This window comes from Phocoena sinus, chromosome 13 (genome assembly GCF_008692025.1).
Source record: "Phocoena sinus isolate mPhoSin1 chromosome 13, mPhoSin1.pri, whole genome shotgun sequence".
Taxonomy (NCBI): domain Eukaryota; kingdom Metazoa; phylum Chordata; class Mammalia; order Artiodactyla; family Phocoenidae; genus Phocoena; species Phocoena sinus.
The window spans coordinates 7,245,224-7,267,280 of record NC_045775.1 but is presented as its reverse complement, the minus strand read 5'-3'; the positions used below and the strand labels follow the sequence as shown (position 1 = coordinate 7,267,280).

Below are 22,057 nucleotides of genomic sequence, written 5' to 3'. Positions count from 1 at the left end.
TGTCCACATCCTTTGTAAGGCTCAGTCAGTACACGCCCTGGACCTCTTCTGTGGGCTAACATCTTGCAGGAGGAAAATGAAAACCACAGGTTGACTCCAGACCAGAGAAGGGAAAAGGGCAGAAGACTGGGAACTCAAATTCCACAAAGGAAACCAGAAAGACCCTGCTGTTTTAGGCAATCACGTGTCAGGGGCAGCAGGACGTGAATAAGAAGACTGGTGATGAGGATGAGGATGGTGATAATGATGGTGACGGTGACGGTCCTTACATTCATATAGCACTTTAGAGTTTACAGGAGGTCTAATGGCTATTTGTACAACAATCCTGGGAGCTTCTATAACTCCCATTTCACAGATGAGGAAACAGATGCTCCAGGGCAGTGCTTTGCAGACCCAAGGGACTTGCGTGGAGAAGGTGAAGGTGGGAGGTGTTTGAGCCTCGGGGAGGAAAGGAGGATCGGGACAAAGTGATAGAGGTGACTTTTTCCTTTAAAAAGAATGGTCTTGGGGTGGGGGAATGAATTGGGAGACTGGGATTGACATATATATACTACCATGTATAAAACAGATAACTAATGAGAACCTACTCAATGCTCTGTGGTGACCTAAATGGGAAGGAAATCCAAAAAGGAGGGGATATATGTATACATATAGCTGATTCACTTTGCTTTACAACAGAAACTAACACAACACTGTAAAGCAGCTATACTCCAAGAAAAATTATTTCAAAAAAAAAAAAAGAATGGTCTGTTCCCTATCCATTAGACGGTAAGGAAGTCAGGACAGCATCAGGAAGAGACATCTCCAGTGTACAATTACCTCCAAACTGGAACCCAACCAGGCAGGATGTCCCTAAGCCCAGGCCACTTGGGGTCTGAAGGTTGTTTTCTTGTTCAGAGCGCAGCATCCCCTGTAGCTGCGAGACCAAGTTCTCCGGTCAAATCACAGAGCACACAGAGGCCGGTGTCTGCCACTTTCTCAATGTCGCTGAAAGCCAACACAGCCACCAGCTCTGTTCCACACCCACGTACAGCCTCTGCAGGCTGTGATGAGCCCACTCGAGGTCCCCACCAATTAACGAGTTTGTGCAAAACGGGCCGTCCAGCGGGGGGGCCGAAGGAGGCCTTTGCTCATGACCACCAACCCGCAGAAGGGAAGGAAAAGAGTGGATGTACCTTTGCTGATGAAGTGACTGCAAAGAAGCAGAGGGCGGGAGAGCGAGGCAGGGATGCCCACCGCGGGCCTCCAGCTGCTCATGTTGTGGGCGGGGGAGGCAGTCTGTTTCCACGGGGTTGGAGGATGCTGACGCCGAACTGGATGAAGGGAGATAGGAAGCTGCCAGGCGTTCAACAAGACGCAGGAAGCACAAAGAGCTTTCTACACAGCTAACCATCAAGGGATTGCCTTTAGAAACTATTAGATGGAGAGGGACCCAAGCATAGGCACGAGTAGGATTTTTTCCGTGTATAAAATCATAAGCAGACTGATAAAAGCAAGGTTCTACACTCTGGAAAATGCCTGTGGATAAGAACAGCTCAAATGAATCAGTTGCTGTGTCATCCCTCCAACAAGGCCCGGGGGCCGTCACCCCACGGGACAGTGAGAGGGGTTCAAGGCCCCGTTGTGTGGCAGTGGCCAGCAGCATAAGCCAGGGGAGGTCAGCCCAGGGTCCCCCTCCTTGGCTTCCCGCTGTCTTGGGTCACAGTCATAATATGAGCTCCCCAAGGGCAGGTCCTCCAACACCTTGTTCATCGTTGTATCCCCGGGCCCAGAGCCGGACTTGGCATACAATATAGAACTATTGAACTAATTTGTTGAACTGTACAGGGTAATCATCGTTCACACTAAAGAGAGCATTCCTGGCTTTATTCAAAGATTTTGTTCCAGTTGTTGTCTTGGGGTAGGTGTTCCTTCGATTCATTTTAAGCATTTTGGCAGGAAAGGTAGGGTTATGCATGTTAAAAATTAAGCAAACAGAACGGAGGGCAAAATTCTGTCAGAAATCCCTGTGTAAGTCAATAAAACAGAGGACCTTTGTTTAGAAAAATTTAATTCACATACACAGTTTCAGAAATATCACAGAAAGTGAGGTTTATTCCTTCTCCAGGACAACTGGGATACCCAGGAAACCAGTGGGACACACCCGGTCTCCATGGTAACCTACCTGTTTCCAGTGACAGGAGAGCTTCCTTCCCGCCTCCAATGTGGAATCCCGCAATAAGCTAAGGACCCAGCTTTCAAAAATAACAATTTCTGAACACAGGGGCCATACTAATTTTTTTAAAATATGGTTTCCTCATAGTGAAGATCCTGAAATAATTAACCAGATGTGTATGTAATTTTGCTGACAATTATATTTTCTTTCACAAAATCATAAATACAGACACTAGACTATAAAGATATGATTTTTTTAAAATTTCTAATTCAAGAAACTATGAGCAGGCACTGAGCTAGTAGCAAAGGCAACCTCTGATTTATCACATTTTATAGCAATGTTATTTGCCTGGAGAGACAGCCCAGCCCCCAAGCATCCCTCTCCTTCATTCACTCTGAAATTAATCTTTCCTATTAGCCAATTTCTCTTATGGCTGGCTTTGCCTTCATAACTTTCCACTGCTGACTCAATATCCTGGACTCAGACAGATTAAACCTCTGCAAAACGACAGTAATAACAGCCTAAGAAGCCTTTGGAGGGATGCCACCGAAAGTCAGGCACGGCCCTGACAAGGGCTGAGATGGCCCTGCTCACCAGCCGGTAAATAAAGACGGTCAACCCGACGTAAGCCCAAGATCAACGCAAGGTCAACCCAAGTCAACCCAACATCAACCCAAGTTCAAGGCAGGAGCAGCACAGGCAGGGGGGAAGGATCACCCTCAGAAGCCCTTCAATTTGCAGGAGCTGAAGACCAGCAGTTCCACTCTGGGGGAGTCAGGAAGGAAGGGCTGGGATGGGATGGGAAACCCAAAAAGATATTTTCAAAAAGGGAGCTAAAAAACATCATCCTGAGAGACAAACAGTAAGGAGATTATTCCTGGAAGAGGGCCACTGCGCGATCACTCGGTGAGGAGAATACAGAAGGAAAAGCTGGGGTAGGTGGTCCGAGGACATCAAACCACCTCATTAAAAGACCCAATGTCAACACAGCAGGAGCCGCGAAGCCTCCTTACAGGGCAAGAAACAAAGTGAACGCCCAGATTGAAGCAAACAAAACGGAACAAGCACATCCTAGATCATAAACAAACTCTACCCCTGCCATGTTGAAATGGCGAATTTCTTGGAAGACTTGGAACACTTTTTTTTAATATCCAAGTTAATAGAGTTACTCAGTATTGAATTTAGATGAGATTAACAAATTCTAACAATGTAGCATGATAAATTTCCATTAATTCAAATCATCACAAGTATGGAATTTATGGGTTCCAGCCAGTCTGACTATAAAAAGAAAGTTTGCTAAGCAAATTAAGAGGATAAACAAGGTTATCAGAGGAATGCGTTCTTCGGGTTCCTTTCTAAAACCTTCTTTTTTTCCTAATTGCAAAACTAATACATTCCCGTGGATGAAAATTTAGAATGTAGAGCAATGTGAAAAAGCAGAAAAGAGAAACCACTCATGATCCCATCAGACTCAACTGCTAACAGTTCGGTATATGTCCTTCCCATCTATTTTCTCTGAGCTTTTTTTCCCTCCCTATCTAGTTGTACATCTTGCTTTTCAGCCCCATATTTAAGAGACACGTTTAAATTGCTTATTTTCAACCCCTTTAGCAAATACTTACTAGCTTAGTAACAGAAATATGTTCATTTCAAAGAATTCTTAGTAACTCATTAAAAAGACCAATTTGAGGTGAAAGCTGGTCAGGAGTTTGCATCAATACATATACTTTTGTCTGAGAATAATACAATTATTTACCTTCTACAATACTCCCTAATTCTGACTTTTCTCTGGTTCACAATTAGTCAAAACAAGTTCAGTCCACCGGTTTCTTAGATCGCGAGCAGCATGACCTCCCAGAAAAAACAGAAGTGCCCCATTACACCGAGGAGGGCAACATCTACATCCTCTACACTGGCTTTTCTTGCCCTATTGTCCTCTTAAAGGAATTGTAAACATGGGACTTCCCTGGTGGCACAGTGGCTAAGACTCCGCGCTTCCAATACAGGGGGCCCGGGTTCGATCCCTGGTCAGGGAACTAGATCCCACACGCATGCTGCAACTAAGCGTTCACGTGCCGCAACTAAGTGTTCACATGCCGCAACTAAGGAGCTGGCGAGCCGCAACTAAGGAGCCGGCGAGCCGCAACTAAGGATCTCGCCTGCCGCAACTAAGACCCAGTGTAAATAAATAAATAAACAATTTTTTTTTTAAAAAGGAATCATAAACAGCTTCTAAGTAAGGCTCTTGGATCTAGAGCATAAGACCTCAGCTCAACTGCCAACCTGCTTCCGTGCTCTCACAGCGAATACCCCAATGAAATCACACTCTTCCTTGGTACCAGGAGTCCCTGTCTTCTTAATCTCAGCTTCCTTAAGACATAGCACCATCCCTGGCACAGGAAGTTATAAGAAGGCACTGAATGGACGGATGGGTGGATGAAACACACAAAGGTCGTCTCCCTAAGTTCAGTACCCTCTGCCCTACCCCTTCCTTCTAGTCTGTGCTCCACAAATCTGTTCCTCAATATTGTCACTCTCTTCTGAATTGTGATGCCAGCTCTTCAGAGGGCGGTTGCATCTGTGTTTCGTAAGAGGTTCATTTTTTTGTTGCAGTCAGTTTAGCTATGAAAATTCTCTCCATACTTTATGTTGGATGTACCCTACAACTCAAATTTACTTTTTTTTTGGCCACTCCACACGGCATGTGGGATCTTAGTTCCCCAGCCAGGGATCAAACCTGCACCCCCTGCAGTGGAGGCGAAGAGTCTTAACCACTGGACCGCCAGGGAAGCCCCTCAAGTTTACAATTTTAAGCATTTTTCCTGGCTTGTAGAGCTGACAGAGAATTTACAGGTTATCGAGCCCCGAGCTGCATTCGACAAATGAGGAAACTGAGATCTGGGGAGGAAAAGCCGCCCATGCCAAGTGAAACCAGACATTCATAACAGGAGGGCAGTCACTCCACCAGCCCATAAGGTCGTGATGCTTTCCAGGCCACTGTCCTGCAGTTTTCATGAGCGCGTGAAACACTCACCACCAGCGACAGCACAGGAAACAGCATTAGTGCACTGAACCGCACAGTCGCACATTCAGGCATACAAAGCAAGCCCCTTAGCTGAGGTGCTAAGTTTTAAATAATTCAATTCACTCACCATCCTACAGTTGAGAGAAGAGGATGGTGGTTTGGCCACACATCTGGACATCCACTGAGTCCCAGGCTCAGTGCCAGGAATGCGGGGCCATGGAGGAGAAATCCACAGGGGCCCCGTATGCAAAGAGGCCCACTGCCCTGGGAGAGGCAGAGAAGCTCAGTCCCCAACCTGCTAGGTCAGGTCCTAGAGAGGCGCATCAGCAAAGGGCCTGGAGAATACGGCCAGGAGCCCAAACCGTCCTCCCTGGGGGGACAAAGGTGACAGTGGCTACCCCTTGGGCCTGAAAGAATGGGTGGTGAATTAGCCAGGGTTCTCCAGATAAACAGACATATGCAAATACAGGATATGCATATATCTTATATCTTGTGTGTGTGTGTGTACACACACACACACACATATATATATATATACACACACACACATACAGTAGTCCCCCCTTATCCGAGGGGGATATGTTCCAAGACCCCCAGTGGATGCCTAAAACCACAGACAGTACTGAACCCTATACTGCTATTTTTTTTTTCCTGTACATACATACCTATGATAAAGTTTAAACTATAAATTAGGCACAGTAAGAGATTAACAACGATAATAAAACAGAACAATTATAACAATTTACTGTAATAAAAGTTATGTGAATATGGTCTCTCTCTCAAAATAGCATACTGTACCATTCTCATCCTTCTTGTGATGACATGAGATGATAAATGCCTACATGATGAGATAAAGTGCGGTGAATGACGCACGCACTGCGATGTGATGTTAGGCCTCTACTGACCTTCTGATGATACGTCAGAAGGAGGACCATCTGCTTTGGGGATCCTGGATCACTTGAGCCATCAAGATGTTGACGGCTGGATGTCAGGAGCAGATGATGTTGACGGTTGGATGTCAGGAGCAGATGATGTTGACGGTTGGGGATCCCAGAGGGATGAGGTGGGACAGTGTGATATTTCGTTATGCTACTCAGAACATCACAAGATTTTATTTTATTTTATTTTTTCTTTTTTTAACATCTTTATTGGAGTATAATTGCTTTACAACGGTGTGTCCGTTGCTGCTGTATAACAAAGCGAATCAGCTATACATATACATATGTCCCCATATCCCCGCCATCTTGCATCTCCCTCCACCCTCCCTATGCCACCCCTCTAGGTGGTCACAGAGCACCGAGCTGATCTCCCTGTGCTATGCGGCTGCTTCCCACTAGCCATCCATTTTACATTTGGTAGTGTACATATGTCCATGCCACTCTCTCACTTCGTCCCAGCTTACCCTTCCCTCTCCCCATGCCCTCAAGTCCATTCTCTACGTCTGTGCCTTTATTCCTGTCCTGCCCCTAGGTTCTTCAGAATCTTTTTTTTTTTTTTAAGATTCCATATATATGGGTTAGCACATGGTATTTGTTTTTCTCTTGCTGACTTACTTCACTCTGTATGACAGACTCTAGTTCCGTCCACCTCACTACAAATAACTCAATTTCGTTTCTTTTTATGGCTGAGTAATACCCCATTGTATATATGTGTCACATCTTCTTTATCCATTCATCTGTTGATGGACACTTAGGTTGCTTCCCTGTCCTGGCTATTGTAAATAGTGCTGCAACGAACACTGTGACTCTTTTTGAATTATGGTTTTCTCAGGGTTTATGCCCAGTAGTGGGATTGCTGGGTCGTATGCTAGTTCTATTTTCAGTTTTTTGAGGAACCTCCATACTGTTCTCCCATCACAAAATTCTAAACTTAGGAATTATTTCTAGAATTTTCCATTTAACACTTTTGGACCACAGTTGAGCACAGGTCATTGAAACCTTGGAAAGTGAAACCACCGATAAGGGGGAACTACTGTATATACAGATAGACTTATTACAGAAATCGGCTCAATTTGAGGCCAAGAAGTCCTACAATCTGCCAAGTACAAGCTGGAGAACCAAGAAAGCCAGCGGTGTAAGTCCCAGTTCACACCCAAAGGCCCAAGAACCAGGAACACTGAAGTCCAAGGACAGGAGAAGATGCCTGTCCGAGCTCAAGAGAAAGAGCCAATTTCTCCTTCCTCTGCCTTTCTGTTCTACTCAGGCCCTCAGTGGATTAGATGACACCCATCCACAATGGTGAGGGCAATCTTCTTTACTCTGCCTACTGAACCAAATGCTAATTTCTTTCAGAGACACCCTCACAGACATACCTATACATCCCACACATAATGGTTTACCAGCTACCTGGGCATCCCTTAGCCCTGTCACATAAAATTAAAAAATAAAATTTAATCTGACACATAAAATTAATCATCGCAGGTGAGATTTTTTCCAAGAATCTTACAGATTAGTTATTCTCATGAGGCCACTTGCAGAGTGACATTCCATCATCCACCCATTCGGGTCCTCTGTGCCTACCACTATCCTGTCGTAACCCCCCTCATTACCCCCCTAACACTAGGGGGCATCCCCCCAAGGAACAGCTAATTCAGCAGAAATGGGCTATGTGATGCAGTAGCCAAAGTTTGGGAAGCAATGCTGAGACTGAATGATGATGACGTGGTCGTGATGATGGTTATAGCGATGCTACTGATGGCGATGGTGATGATAGTGGCGATGGTGGTACCAGTGATGGGCGATGATATGGCTGTACTGGAAAGCCAGCAACTGGCCCAGGACAACACCCAGGGGGAAGGAGTTACAGTGGAAGGAACACGGTGAGACCTTTACACTGCTTGAGGGTCCCTGGCCCTGAGGACCTAGAGTCCCTTACCTGCGCTACACCTCCCCTGCCCCACCACCACCACCACCCCCCCCCCCCCCGCCACCAACAATGTTGAAACTAATTCCCAAATGCACAAGTTTTCACTTTACAGCTAGCTCTGGGAACAATGAGGCAGGCCATGTTGTCTTTAGGTAAAAGCACATCACCAGGAACGTAGGCTAATAAGGCAGTAATCCTTTGTCCTGTCTTTAGAGAGAAAGGAGAGAGAAAAAGCCATCCCCAGAGAACAAGAATGCCAAAGTTCTGGCATGAAGGAAAGCCGGGGCTTAGCGTCTGTCCAAGGCCTGCTTCTGCCTCTACTCACCAGGAAGGAGAAGCACACCCAAACGAGCCACAGCAGCCAGCACGGCCGGGCTCCCACCCCTGGAAGCTGAGCCAGGCCGTCCAGGCTGCGTCACAAAGCGTGGCACTGGCACCGCACGACTGAGGGATTTTTAATAAAGCCTCATCCCTGCCACCGCCGCCCCACGCTCCGGGGAGGGCTGAGAGCGAGAGAGTGGGCGAGCCCGCCACCAATCCTGCCCCTCAGGGGACCCCCCACCGGCTCCACTCAGCCACACCCGTAAATACAGAAAATGGCACGACATTGGAAACGACTGTCTTTAAACCCAGGTGATTGATTTGGAGAGGTTCTCACTTCCCTCCAAAAGTGGATTACAGCGCAGCAGAGAGAAAGGATGGGAGTGACAGCGAAGGGTGGGGAGCTGTCGTCAATTCTGTTTTCTGGAAACGTCTGTTAAATGCACAGGAAGGAAGCAGAGACCTGAGCATTTTGCTGCTGGAGGGAAAACAGCGCTGTGATCCACACATACGGCTGCTCAGAACCATAACTCTGCCGGTGTTGCCAGGAGTCCCCCTTCAGCCCATTGGCACCCACGCACCCAAACTAATAAACGCTTTCCAAGTGCCCAAGGTGGGAGGGGATTAGGGGGTCTGGGCCTCCTAATGTCTGAGAAATAACCCACAGGTCTCTCTCTATGTGCCACCCCCCGCCCCAAGTTCAGGGTCACTGTGGCTGCATCAGGGACCCTGTGCGACACTTTGCAGGAGATGAAAGCTGGGGCAATGCAACACGGCAGCTCCCCAAACTCCAAGTCACGACCCTCCCGGCTCCCTTCCAGGACCCTTGGCACACACACATTCACAGGCTCTCATGTCATGTGTCTTGCTGCTACAGTCTGGGTCAAAATATGCCTAATAATCCTGAATTTGAAAAGGAACATTGATTGCTAGGGAAGCCCTGCAGCAGCCTCCATCTCCGCAGACGTGTGACCAGCCAGACTCAACCGGGTCCTCTACATCCAGGTTTCATGAGATTGTCTGATGGGGGCCCAGAACCCCTTTTCTCACATGAGCAAACTCAGAAAGGGTCACTCAGCCAATAAACAACAGAGCAGAGACTGACTGGAACCCCGGTCTGCCTGACCCCATCCCTGGTCTTTCTCCTGGGATATTCTGAAAAATAGGGTCTAACAACCCCAATCCTTCAGGAAGAAACAAGACACTCTCAGTGTCCGCGGTGAAAGTTCTCTGCATCAGTGAGTGGTAGAGACCATTTGTGACCTGGTGGTCTACACACCAGACCCAGATCGATCTATATACACATGGTATACAATTTCTGTGATTCAGGCTGCACATTTGTAAAATGGGATCTCCTCCCCTGCTACTTTCCTCAAAGAACAAAACTGACACAAGAGGGGACTTCCCTGGTAGCGCAGGGGTTAGGAATCAGTCTGCCAGGGCAGGGGACACGGGTTCGAGCCCTGGTCTGGGAAGATCCCACACACCGCGGAGCAACTAAGCCTGTGCGCCACAACTACTGAGCCTGCGCTCTAGAGCCCACGAGCCACAACTACTGAGCCCATGCGCCACAACTACTGAGCCTGCGTGGCCTAGTGCCCGTGCTCCAAAAAAAGAGAAGCCACTGCTATGACAAGCCCGCACACCGTGATGAAGAGCAGCCCCCGCTCACCACAACTAGAGAAAACCTGCGCGCAGCAACGAAGACCCAACACAGCCAAAAATAAATAAAATTAATTAATATTTAAAAAATGACACAGGAAGAGACTTCTGAACGCACAATGTATGGAGGCGCATGCACCCCCTCCCTCCCCCAGGGCCTTCCTCCACATCTATTCACCAAGAAACTTCTCTGCATGTCCACACACTTAAACTGAGTCACTCCTACCCGGCCAAGTACTGGGGCAAAGGAAGCTGCGCCCTGTACCACTCGTGCCCTTGAAGGAATTTACATTGTCTGGGAGGTGATGGCAGGAAAAGCCACAGAAGGGCATCTCCTCACTACCTAATAGGCCTGGAAGAGAAGGTTTAATTCTTGCTGCTTCTACTATCTACCAATGGCTTTGGGCTACTTATTTTGCCCTGGGCATCCTCCACGTTTTCATTTTAAAAAATGGGTTTCATCCCATTTGCCTCACATGTTCCTGCTGAAACAAGATAATGTAGCAGGGCCTCACAACACAAGTACACACTCTGTACTTTAAATTCCAACACTGTGCTGGATACTCAGGAGTTCACAAAAGAAACGTGAGGGAGGCAACTTCAGTTAGTCCAGCCAACATGCTCTGGGCATCCCAGGTGCCCGGCGCTGTGCTAGGTGACAGATGAGGGGCCAGTAAGACCTGAGGCTCCTTCAGAGAGCTCCCCGACCCATAGGGAGACAGCACTGGCTACTTCAGCAGCCTGAGGGAGAAGCCAATTCTAACTGGAAGACTCCAGGAAGGCCTCCCAGAGGGGACCCTTGAGTCAAATCTATAAAAGGAACCATAGGAAGAAAAGGCAAATCTAGAGACAGAAAGCCAGAGGGTAGTTACCCGGGGCCAGGAGTGGGAACAGGGAGTGACAGCTAATGGGCATGAGGGAGCCTTCCGGCGCGAGGAAAACGCTCTAAAACTGGATTGTGGTGACAGTTGCACAACTCTGTAAGTTTACTGAAAAGTATCGAATAATACTTTTTTTTTTTTTTTTGGCCACGCCGTGCAGCATGCGGGATCTTAGTTCCCCATCAGAGATAGAACCTTCACCTGCGGCAGTGAAAGCTCAGAGTCCTAACCACTGGACCACCAGGGAATTCCCATCTAACGATACACTTTTTTCTTTTTGGCTGCGGCGGGTCTTCATTGCTGCGCGCGGGCTTTCTCTAGTTGCGGCGAGCTGGGGCTACTCTTCGTTGTGGTGCACAGGCTTCTCATTGCAGTGGCTTCTCTTGTTGCGGAGCACGGGCTCTAGGCACACAGGCTTCAGTAGTGGTGGTACACTGGCTCAGTAGTCGTGGCTCGTGGGCTCTAGAGCGCAGGCTCAGGAGTTGTGGCGCACGGGCTTAGTTGCTCCGCGGCATGTGGGATCTTCCCGGACCAGGGCTCAAAGCCGTGTCCCCTGCATTGGCAGGCGGATTCTCAACCACTGTGCCATCAGGGAAGTCCTACTAATACACTTTAAATGGGTACACTCTGTGGTATATAAATTATACCTCAATAAAGCTGTTAATTGAAAAAAAAATTTTTAAAGATCGAGTAGGAGTTTAGTGGATCAAGTGTGGCTGGGAGAGAAGGAAGACGCTGTGCCCACCTGCCTGGCCTCACCCTCACTGTCCCACCTCCCTCCAGACACCTCCTCCCGAGGCTTTTCCCCAGGCCCGGGCCTGGGGCGGGAGCTGCCCTCCCAGCACCTGTCAATTCCACCAGCTCACTAGATGTTCTCCCCAAGACCAAGCTCTCAGGGGCAGGGATGAAGCCCGTGGCCAGCTTTCGGAGCCCAGCTGGAAGCAAGACCACGGCAGGTGTTCAGAAGAAGTTAGTGAGGAAGAGACTGAACTGGGGGGTTGGGGGGTGGAAAGGGACAGGATGAAATGGAAGCCGAGCTCCAGGCTAAGGGAGGAGGCTTTGCTGGGCGTTGGGCCGAAGAGGCATGGGTATGGGGAGGAGGGCGGGGCAGCAGAGGTCTGACCCGCTAGATGGGTGGGGAAATGGGGGAAGGGCAGGGCGCGGTGGGCTCTGGGCTCTGCTGTGACATGTAGTAGCACGGAGCACACACGCAGCACGGGGTCAGGGCGGTGGGAGAGCTCCCTGTCAGTGCACAGACGTGACGGCAGGTGCCTGACCCAGGGGACACCTCCCTTGCTGAAGGGGACACACAGCAAGGGGAGACTTCGTTTGGGCAACGGCGTATTCAGGCAATCAGGGAAGACTTTCAAGAGGGGAACTGCATACCTCCAAAAGCTTTTTTCCTGTGTCCAGGACCATGGCTGCTTTATCCAAAGAGTCAGAATTTAACAATCCTGAGTATTTCTTAACCAAGGGTCAGAAACCCATCACTAGCTCCTCAAAGAAGACTTCTCGCCTAATGAGGCCGGTGAGGCGGATGCCAGCACCCCTACTCCAGTCTTCTGGCTTCCTGCCAGCCTGTGTTGTACTAAGACTCTAAAGAGAAACCAATATCCAGAAAACACAGCTACTGCATTAGCGAGCAGGGGTCTAGGGGTAGAGGGTACACTAGGCTGATAAAGGAAAATGCAAAGGTCAAAGAAGCCATTTTGCTGCCCTGATGCAGGCAGGGGAGGGAGCCTGAGGCCTCTCAGAAAGTGTCTTTAGTTAGTCACGTGTCATGAACGCAAAGATATGAAGCACTGCCTCTGAAATTCAATTCGACTTGAAATGACATGGCCGAGGCAAGGCTCTCTTAAAGGATTCACTGAGCTTTTCAGATGATTTTTTTTCTTTTTAATTCTTTAGACTTGCACCTTGCTCAGTGCCTAAGAAATGTTCCACCTGTCAAACTGTATTGATTACCTGAAGTTACATTAAACCCACACCAGTAGATTCCAACGAATTTTTTTTTTCTTTTTGGTGGAAAGTGATTTGAAAGAGTTCTTTCCATGGGGCAAGTGGTACCGAGAGGCCCTAAGCTCGCTCTGCTATCTCCATATACAATTACCCTCTGCCACCCTTGATGAGAAACTCAACCCAAAGGGAAGAGGACAGGAGCCACATGAGGTGCACAGATGCGCAGACTTGCGTGTGGGCATGAAAACACGAAAGGAACCCAGCGAGACTGTGGGATAATGGTGAGTCCTAAAGTAGAGCATGATTAAGTCTCCAAGTGCCCTCCTTCCCCAAGCACAATGACATCAAGGGCTGACAAACTAGCAAAACACACATAATCCCCCATCAAGTCTGGGCTGGCAGCTCATAAATTGGAAGCATTATCCTGCAACAAACCAGCACGGTTTAGGGCTTGGTGGAATGCTAAATTCTAATACAAACCCAATCCCCAACCTAGATAAAATTTTGGCTGCCAAGAAGCTTGCTATCTGATGCCAAATAAAGTCTGGGGCTCCTTATTATTACCCTGGATTATCAGACCTTGGCACTCTACCACTTCCAAGTGGCAATGCAAGGTCTTAGAGTAAGTCTCGGGGAGGCCTGTGGGAATAAGGGGAATACAGACTACCCTGAGGGACGAACACTCACTATGGTATTTTTTGTTTTTAAAGACTTTTTTGATGTGGACCATTTTTAAAGTCTTCATTGAATTTGTTGCAATACTGCTTCTGTTTTATGTTTTGGTTTTCTGGCCACGAGAAAACCGCGGGATCTTAGCTCCCCGACCAGGGATCAAACCCGCACCCCCTGCGTTGGAAGGCAAGGCCTTAACCACTGGACCACCGGGGAAGTCCCTCACCATGCTGTTTTATGTGAATGGTGACCTTGGAATTGTGCCCACAGAGCCCTGAAAAGAGGGGGGTGCCAGCCCCAGATGATAGCACTACCTCTTTACCAGATGAAACTTCACAGCAGCTCCAAGTAGAAATGGGGCTTGGTGAGTGCAAGGCCCAGCCTGGGGAGTGTGGGCCAACGGGGGCCCACTCCCTGCCCTTTTGTCGCTTGTATTTCTAATTCTGCACAGCCCTGAGGTCAGAAAGGGACATTAGGACAAATTCTGAAGGAATTCGTCCAAGCTTTTTATTTCTCTAGAGTCTCTCTCTAGAAGGGCTTATTGGAAATGAATGGGTCATTGACTAGAGTTGGGGCAAATCTTTGTTCTTCTGGGGTTTTGACTTATTCTTGTTTCTCCACAAGAAGATGACCTTCCGGACATCTGATTCCCAAAGCCAGGTCTCCCAAATTATTATCGCACGTTGACATCTATTTCCCAACTTACAAAAATCGGAATGCAAATGGAGCAGGCAAGGCGAGAACACGGCACCACGACCCCCCGGCAAGCAGGAGGCAGAGCCCCTGGCCCTTCCCTCTGGCACATTATCCAATAGAACCTCAAGAGCTCAGTAATTACAGGCCTTTCAAAAGTGAAACAGAAATAGATCTAGGGCCAAAACAGTGGTTTCCTTAAGGCAAAGGGCTGGTTTTAACTAAGGGGGAAAAAATCCCGGCTTTTGGTTTGTCTTCTGAGCAGAGAAAGTCAGACTGATTTTTTTTGAATATTATTATTGAGTTGGATTACGGGGAAGAGAATAGGATTCAGATCAAGAGTCTTGTCTCCTCTAGGATATAAAATCATTTTACGAAACACGAAAAGCAGGTTCCATTCTAAGTGTGCTCCTGACACCAAGTCAGGATAACAAATGAGCTCATTCGTTCCCCTGACACGCGATCACTGCTGAGATCTCAGGGCTTCGGTCCGGGTGGAAGACAAACCAGAGGTTTCTGCTACTGTGTCATAAAAGCCTGAACAAGCTTCCTTGAGAACACCAGCCGGGAGCATCCGATACTTGGAAAGGCACCCAGAGCCAGACGCAGGCCCTGCCCACTCCCTGCCAGCGCTTCATTTTAACAACCTCATGTACCATGAGGTCAGCTGCTCCCTTGGCAAAGGGTATTTTTTTTTCCCTACCGGGAAGGGTCCTGAGAGGAAGAAACCAGAGATGGAGGGAAGGAATCACTGGCTGTGGCAGAAAGCGTCCGAGCAGCCCTGGCCAGCTCACCCTGCTGGGCCTGAGCAACCGCTGTGGTGCTGCTGGCAGGACTCCGCCAGAGAGAATCATGGTTAGAGCTGTGTGCATTCACTGCAGTTCAACGAGTAGTAGGTTTGAAACTAAGCAATCTAAAAATTAAGGCGTGGGACTAGGATGCAGACCCTCAGACTCCTGCGTAAGGCTGATCAAAGGGAGAGGGGATTGCCGTTGACGGGGGCCGGTACCCAGAGGGTGTTCAATGCCAGGGTCTAAGGCAGGAACTCATGCTCCGGCAATCATGCTCCTCTAGGGGGAATCGGTGTTGGCGGGGAGGAAAAGGGGGCAGCCTTCGGCGTGACCAGGCCTGGCCAGGGTGCCCTGGGAGCCCGAGATCCGTCTCTGCGGGGAGCGCCACTTCACACCGGGGCTCTCAGATTGCAGATGTGCACGCCCCGGGGACTAGGCACTTGTTGAACAAAAGGGCTCCTGACTTCCTCAGCCTCTGCCTTCGGCCAGGAGAGGGACCCCCGCTCGGGCGCCAGAGCCTTCGCAGCTGGAGAAGGGCCGGCGCCCCGCGAGGCGCGCTACTGCACCTTCGAGGCGGCGCCGCCCGGGAGCTGCGGCGGGGAGGCGGCGCAGCAGGCAGCCTAAACTTTCTCGAATCTCGGAGCTTCATGGTTAAGTTAGGACGGCGAGTGAGGCACAAAACACGCGCGGGGTGGCGGGGGGCGTGTAAGAGTCTCACCCACGATAAAGAAAACAAAAGGATTTTTTAAAAGAGAGACGCTAATGCAATTAACATTAACACCTACTATGTGCCAGGCACTGGGCCGAGAGCTATCTTTAGTGGTTCTCATTTTAACCGTCACGACAGACCCCGAGGGAGGAACTGTCCCCACTTGATAAGAAAACCGAGACCCGGGAAGGTGGCGTGTCGGGCCCAGGTCGCAGTACGAGTCACGGCGATGCCAGGGCTCCTAACTCCGCAGCAGGGCTCTGTACGTTGCCCCTCCGCCTGGGGAAGAGGGAGCAGATGGCCGCCGCGAGGGCCCCCTCCCCTGGCCAGAGCACACAGGCGACTCACGTGGGCCGCGCGGACCTGTCCCCGGGCAGGGCTAGCCAGGGCTGCCCCCTAAGCCCGGGCTAGCCCCCTCGGATTCCAGCTATCCTCCGGGGCTCTGTACTCCGTCCGCACTGGGCCGGCCGGCTGGGACCCCGGGCTCCGCGCTCGGGGTGGACCGCCCACGCCCACCCTGCCACACGCGCCTCACGCACAGCCGCTCACACACGACACGCTCCCCGCCCCGGTCCCCACCAGCAACTGCGCCCCGACACACAATTCCACAAACGCAGCCGCAAATGTGCACATCCAACTGCACACACGGATCCGCACGAGGACACGCCATTCCAGGGACACACCACCGTACTCAGTCACCCACAACTCCACTGCGCAAAGAAACACAATCACCCCTCAACACACACACGCACACACACACGCTGAGAGCCCGATCGCAGCGCACGCCGGTACACACGCCCGTACTCCCCGCAGCCCCGCAGCCCGCCCCTTTCCTACCTGCTCCGTCGCAGGACGCGATCCGCCGGCTCCCCAAGCCCAAGTTCCGAGCCACCGGCGCTGGGGCGGGCGCGGGCCGCTACGAGGGGCGAGCGCGCCGAGGCCGGAAAGGGTGCCTAGGAACGCGGGCCTCCGTGCGCCCGCAGCCGCCGCGCCGGCCCTGCGCTCATCTCCTCGCAGAAAGACAAAAGGAAGCCGGCAGTGAGGGAGAGAGCGAAGTGGAGGTGCCCGCCAGTCCGCCGATCCGCCAGTCCGCCGTCTGCAGTCGCCGCGGCCCGCCTGCCAGACAGGGAAAGGAAGGGACGCGAAGGCGGGGCCCGGAGGCGGGGCGCCCGGCCGGGGTGGGAGCTCAAGTTTCCTGCGGACCCGCCCCCGCCTCGACCACGCCCCAATTTAGCCCCCGCCCGTCAACCCACTCAGGTCACGCCCCCGTCCCTAACCACGCCCCGCTTATGGCCCTGCAGCTCCGGGCCTCCGCTCTTCCAACGCCGGCCCCTCGCTACTCTCTAGCGCACGCTCTGCCCGGCTGAGGCCTTGACCCGGTCTTAGCCCCGCTTGGATCTCGGAGCAGGGGCGGAGCCAAGCACCGGCTCCGCCTCCCTAACCTTTGGCCTCTGGCCTGAGGGTGTGGGAGAGGCCTGGAGGCGGCACGCGGGAGGGGCCGACCCCGAGTCCTCTTCCGGAAGTGCGGCCCGGGTGGCCCAGAAGGGAAAAAGGCTTCAGTCGCCGCAGGCTGCCTACCTGGTCCCTCTGGTCCGTTTCACCACCCGTCCCGTGAGCAGATGCCACAAGCATTCACGCGCCTGGTTCAGGGAAGGAGACCGGGGCCGGGAGAACGGAGGCCTGGGTTCCAGTTCTGGTTGCCTTTGCTGACTCTAGGCCATTTTGACAAATCCCCTGGACTCCCTCGGCCTCGGTCTCCCCACCCATAAAATGGACGGGACGAGGAGCGGGCTTCCTCGGGCCCTTCCCTCCTTGACATGCTGTGGGGGGTCAGTCTCTGCTCAGGAAAGGGCTTGGTTGCCATCTTAGTCCCAGGAACTGAGAATCCCTGGGCCTCGGGGAGGTGGACAGGTGTCTCCTGCAGACGTTCCCGTCTGCCTGCCATGGCACGCGTGAGCAACTAGCAGATAAACATCAGGGTCTGTGCTTCCCAAGACCCCTTACCAGCAGCCCCAGAAAATCTGGGTCGTAGAAGAGCAAATATGTCCACACCCCCACCACTACCATCACCACCACCACTACCATCACCACCACCCCCTCCACTACCACCACCACCCCCTCCACTACCATCACCACCACCACCACCACTACCATCACCACCACCACCACCACTACCATCACCACCACCCCCTCCACTACCATTACCACCACCACTACCATCACCACCACCACCACCACTACCATCACCACCACCACCACTACCATCACCACCATCCCCTCCACTACCATCACCACCACCCCCACCACTACCACCACCCCCTCCACTACCATCACCACCATACCCTCCACAACCATCACCACCACTCTACCATCACCCCCACCACACCATCACCACCACCCCCTCCACTACCATCACCACCACCCCAAAGATCCCCAAAGAAATGTAACCACAGAAACAGCCATAAATGTGGAGCTGGGAGTTAGTGTTAGGCTGAGACAAACTGTCTTTCTAGCGTCTCCAGGGGAGAACTCAAATCCTCCCTCAAATCCTCCCCCACAAAAGCACAGTAAGTGAATTCCCACTACACAGGAGGCTGCACAGAGAAATGGTGATGGGCAGCTTTGGGGGGAATTGGCTGGGAGCTGGCAGAGAAGGTGGTCTGATCCCAGACCCCTCTCTCTGCAGACAAATGATGGAACTAAACCTGCAGGGAGTTCGTCTCCTAGGGCCCTGCTTCAAGCCTTAAATGCGGTAATGACCGTCAGCAGGGGCAGTGCCGGGCTGTGGTGATGTCATCGGGATCCAGCTCTGGCACCCAAGGGCTCCGTCTTTCCTTCTCAGCAGAGACCAGTGGCCAAGGTCATTGCCTAGGCTTCTGGTAGCATATCCACGCAGAGGGTAGGGTTACAGCTGAGCTGCCCTGACTCAGATGCCCAGCCCAGGCCTATCAGCCTGGGGTAGTGGGGGCAGGTTATGTTCTGCTGTGGTCACACTTAGGACCCTATTTCTCACTCAGGGTGCAGTTCAGTGCAGGTCGGGGGGCATGGAGAAGAGTCCATACAGGCACTCAGGAACCCTAGCCCTTCCATCTAGAGAGTCCACCACCCTCCTTCAGGGCTTCTGAGGCCTCCACTGGCCCCTCGGCTACCAGCCAGCAATGAGAGAAGAGAGAGTGCCAGCCGGGGGTCTCAGGGGTCCTCAGGAGCCAGCCCTGGAGGAGGCACACAGCACATCCGCCTCATTCACTGATCGGAATTAACCACCTGGTCCCACCTGAATGCACGGGGTCTGGGAATTACAGTCTCCTGTGTGCCCAGAAGAGAAACAGTCACTTTGGTGAGCTCATTGCAAAGTCTCTGCTACAAAATCAGAACACAATTTGAAGCTCAGTTACAGGGCCACAGATGTCCACCAGAGCACGGTAATCACTGTCATCAAGGTCTGAGCTGTGACCACCTATGACGACACACAAAACCCTCTCAGAAGAGGCTCACAGAGCAGGTGACATTCTTGCTGGGTCTGGAAAGATGAGGAGGGGAGAAGCAGAGGCTGGAGGATGAAAAAGCCCTGGGAAGGCACAGAAGCAGACGGGGCGCGTTCCTGGACTCCCCCGCCTTTGCCCAGGCTCTTCTCTCCCACAGCATGGCTTCCCCTTTTCTCCCCACCAATCTGGCACCTACCCGTCCCTTGAGACTCAGTTCAGCTCCCACCTGGCCCTCCATCCCTCAGCTCAGATGTACTTCTCCCTTCTCTGAACTTCTAAGGAATGCATGTTCTCCCTCAGGTGAGATACAACCGAGAATCTTCCTTTCTGTGTCTGCAGCTCCTTCAATACCCCTTATGAAGCTTCGTGGAGAGCATGCAGTGGTCACTCAATAAGCACATGTGGGGCTTCCCTGGTGGTGCTGTGGTTAAGAATCCGCCTGCCAATGCAGGGGACACGGGTTCGTGCCCTGGTCCCACATGCCGCAGAGCAACTAAGCCCGGGAGCCACAACTACTGAGCCTGTGCTCTAGAACCCGCGAGCCACAACTACTGAAGCCCACGCGCCTAGAGCCCGTGGTGCTCTGCAACAAGAGAAGCCACCGCAATGAGAAGCCTGCGTACCACCACGAAGAGTAGCCCCCGCTCACCGCAACTAGAGAAAGCCCGCACGCAGCAACAAAGACCCAACGCAGGCAAAAATAAATAAATTAAATAAATAAATTTTAAAGAATAATAAATAAGCACATGTGGATTTAATCAATAGAGCAAGAAAGCAAGGAAATTCAGAGTAGCGTGTTACATTAGTTTCCTGGGGCTTCGGTAACAAAGTACCACAAACTGGGTGGCTTAAACTACAGATATTTATTGTCTCGTAGTCTGGAGGCTGAGTGTCCAAGATCAAGGTGTCGGCTGGGTCGGTTCCTTCTGAGGGCTGTGAGGGAGCGTCTTTTCAGGCCACTCCCCAAGCTTCTGTAGCCTCGGGTATTTCTTGGCTCACAGATGGCTGTCTTCTCCTTGTATCTTCATGTCAGCTTTCCTCTGTGTGTGTCTGTCTCTGTGTCCAAATTCCCCCTTTTCATAACGACACCAGTCATTGAATTAGAGCCCACCTTCATGACCCCACTTTAATCAACTGCAAAGACCCTATTTCCAAATAAGGTCACGTTCACAGGTACCAGGGGTGAGGACATCAACATCTTTACAGGGGAACAATTCAACGCATAACGGGTGTCATACGACTTGTTTTCCATATGATAGCTGTGCAAAGTTAAAGGCGGGAATGACTCTGATTATTCTTAGTAATAGCTGACTTTTCTGATTTTTTTTAATTGAAGGGTAGTTGATTTACAATGCTGTGTTTCAGGTACACAGGATAGGGATTCAGATATACATACATATTCTTCTTCAGATTCTTTTCCCTTATAGGTTATTACAAAATATTGACTAGAGTTCCCTGTGCTATAGGTAAGGGTTAGGGTTAGGGTTAGGGAACGGGTACTGTTTAGGGTACAGGTTAGGGTACGACAACGGGTACTTTGTCCCTTTGGTCCTTGTTGGTTGTCTATTTTACGTATAGTAGTGAGCATATGTTAATCCCAAACTCCTAATCTATCCCTCCCCACCCCCTTTCCCCTTTGGTAACCGTAAGTTTGTTTTCTATGTCTGGGGTATGATGTTTTGGAAGCACTTTTACATAGACCACATCTAACATTCTTGAGATTATTTCCCCCCCATTTTACAGGTGAGGACACTTCTGCTTGGAGAAACGAGGTGTGTAAGGTTGCATATTAGAATCAGTGACAGCCAGGTTTAAAGTCAGACTCAGTGTCACTGTGCTGGGTCCACACAGCCATCAGAAAAAATACTATTTAAAAACACTATCTGTACTGCTTTGCTGAACTTGGGTGCGCATCTTACTAGGGAGGTCCTTTCAAATAGATGAAGTTCTAGCTCACAAACCCCTGCTCCGGAATGTTTGAGAAGGTGGAGGCCCGCTTGTTTCCAGATCCTCTTTTTATTCTGTCACTGTTTCATTCGTAATTACAGTGTGGCTGCCAGGAATAGAGCAGGTGATGGTGGCCCCTCTGGCTGCCCGCCCTTCTCCTGACCCCAGAAGCCCAAGGCAAAGGAAACAGGCAGAGAACTGGCTGGCAGCACCGGCAGTAAGAATCACTGGACCTGCCTCTGGTCAGTGGATGCTCAGAAGTGGGGAAATTGAACCATTAGCCCATTTGCTTAGCCCTGAGGTCCACCAGTGTTTGTGGCGGCCCCCAAAGGTGATGCTGTGGTCCATGGGTCACCCAGGGAATGTGACTCAGGGGCACGTTCTGATGGATCCCCCTTTCCCCATCATCCTTGCAAGCTCCGGGGGGTCAAGATAAACCAGGTTTCTGATTTCCTCATTTGTAAAATGTGGATATTAATGTCTCCCCTGCACTAAGAGAGGCAAATGTGTGTACGAGGGCCTATGGTATGAGAGAAACTCAATAAATGATCAGTACGTTACCTTCACCAGCACCAACATCATCATCACATCAAAGGCTAGCTGACTTAGAACAAAGGTATAAAGAAAATCATCGCAGTGAATCCGTCAGGAGACCTGGGTTCTGGTCCCAGCTCCGACAGGTTTTAACGGTGCTGCTTGGACAAGAACAGCTACCCTCTCTGAGCTGTTTCCTCACAAGTGCTCTGCCTTCAGGTGGCTGCAGGGAGAGGTGCATTCAGATGCACCTCGGAATGGGAAATGCCTTTGTCCCCTGTTGCAGTGCAGACCAAGGACCGAGCGTGTTGATCTTAAAGCAGTGGCTCCACAAGGATAGGTGGGTGGGTTGCTCTAG

General features: G+C 50.9%; 1 protein-coding gene across 1 annotated transcript in view; it reads right to left on the bottom strand.

The window, feature by feature from the left end:
* HPCAL1 (hippocalcin like 1) overlaps nucleotides 1–16,878 on the bottom strand; it is a 111,642-nt gene extending 94,764 nt beyond the window's left edge. The window contains exon 1 of the mRNA XM_032652976.1: nucleotides 16,571–16,878. The gene's annotated coding sequence lies outside the window, so the exon portion shown is untranslated. The remainder of the gene's footprint in view (nucleotides 1–16,570) is intronic.
* Between the last annotated feature and the right edge of the window lie 5,179 nt (nucleotides 16,879–22,057).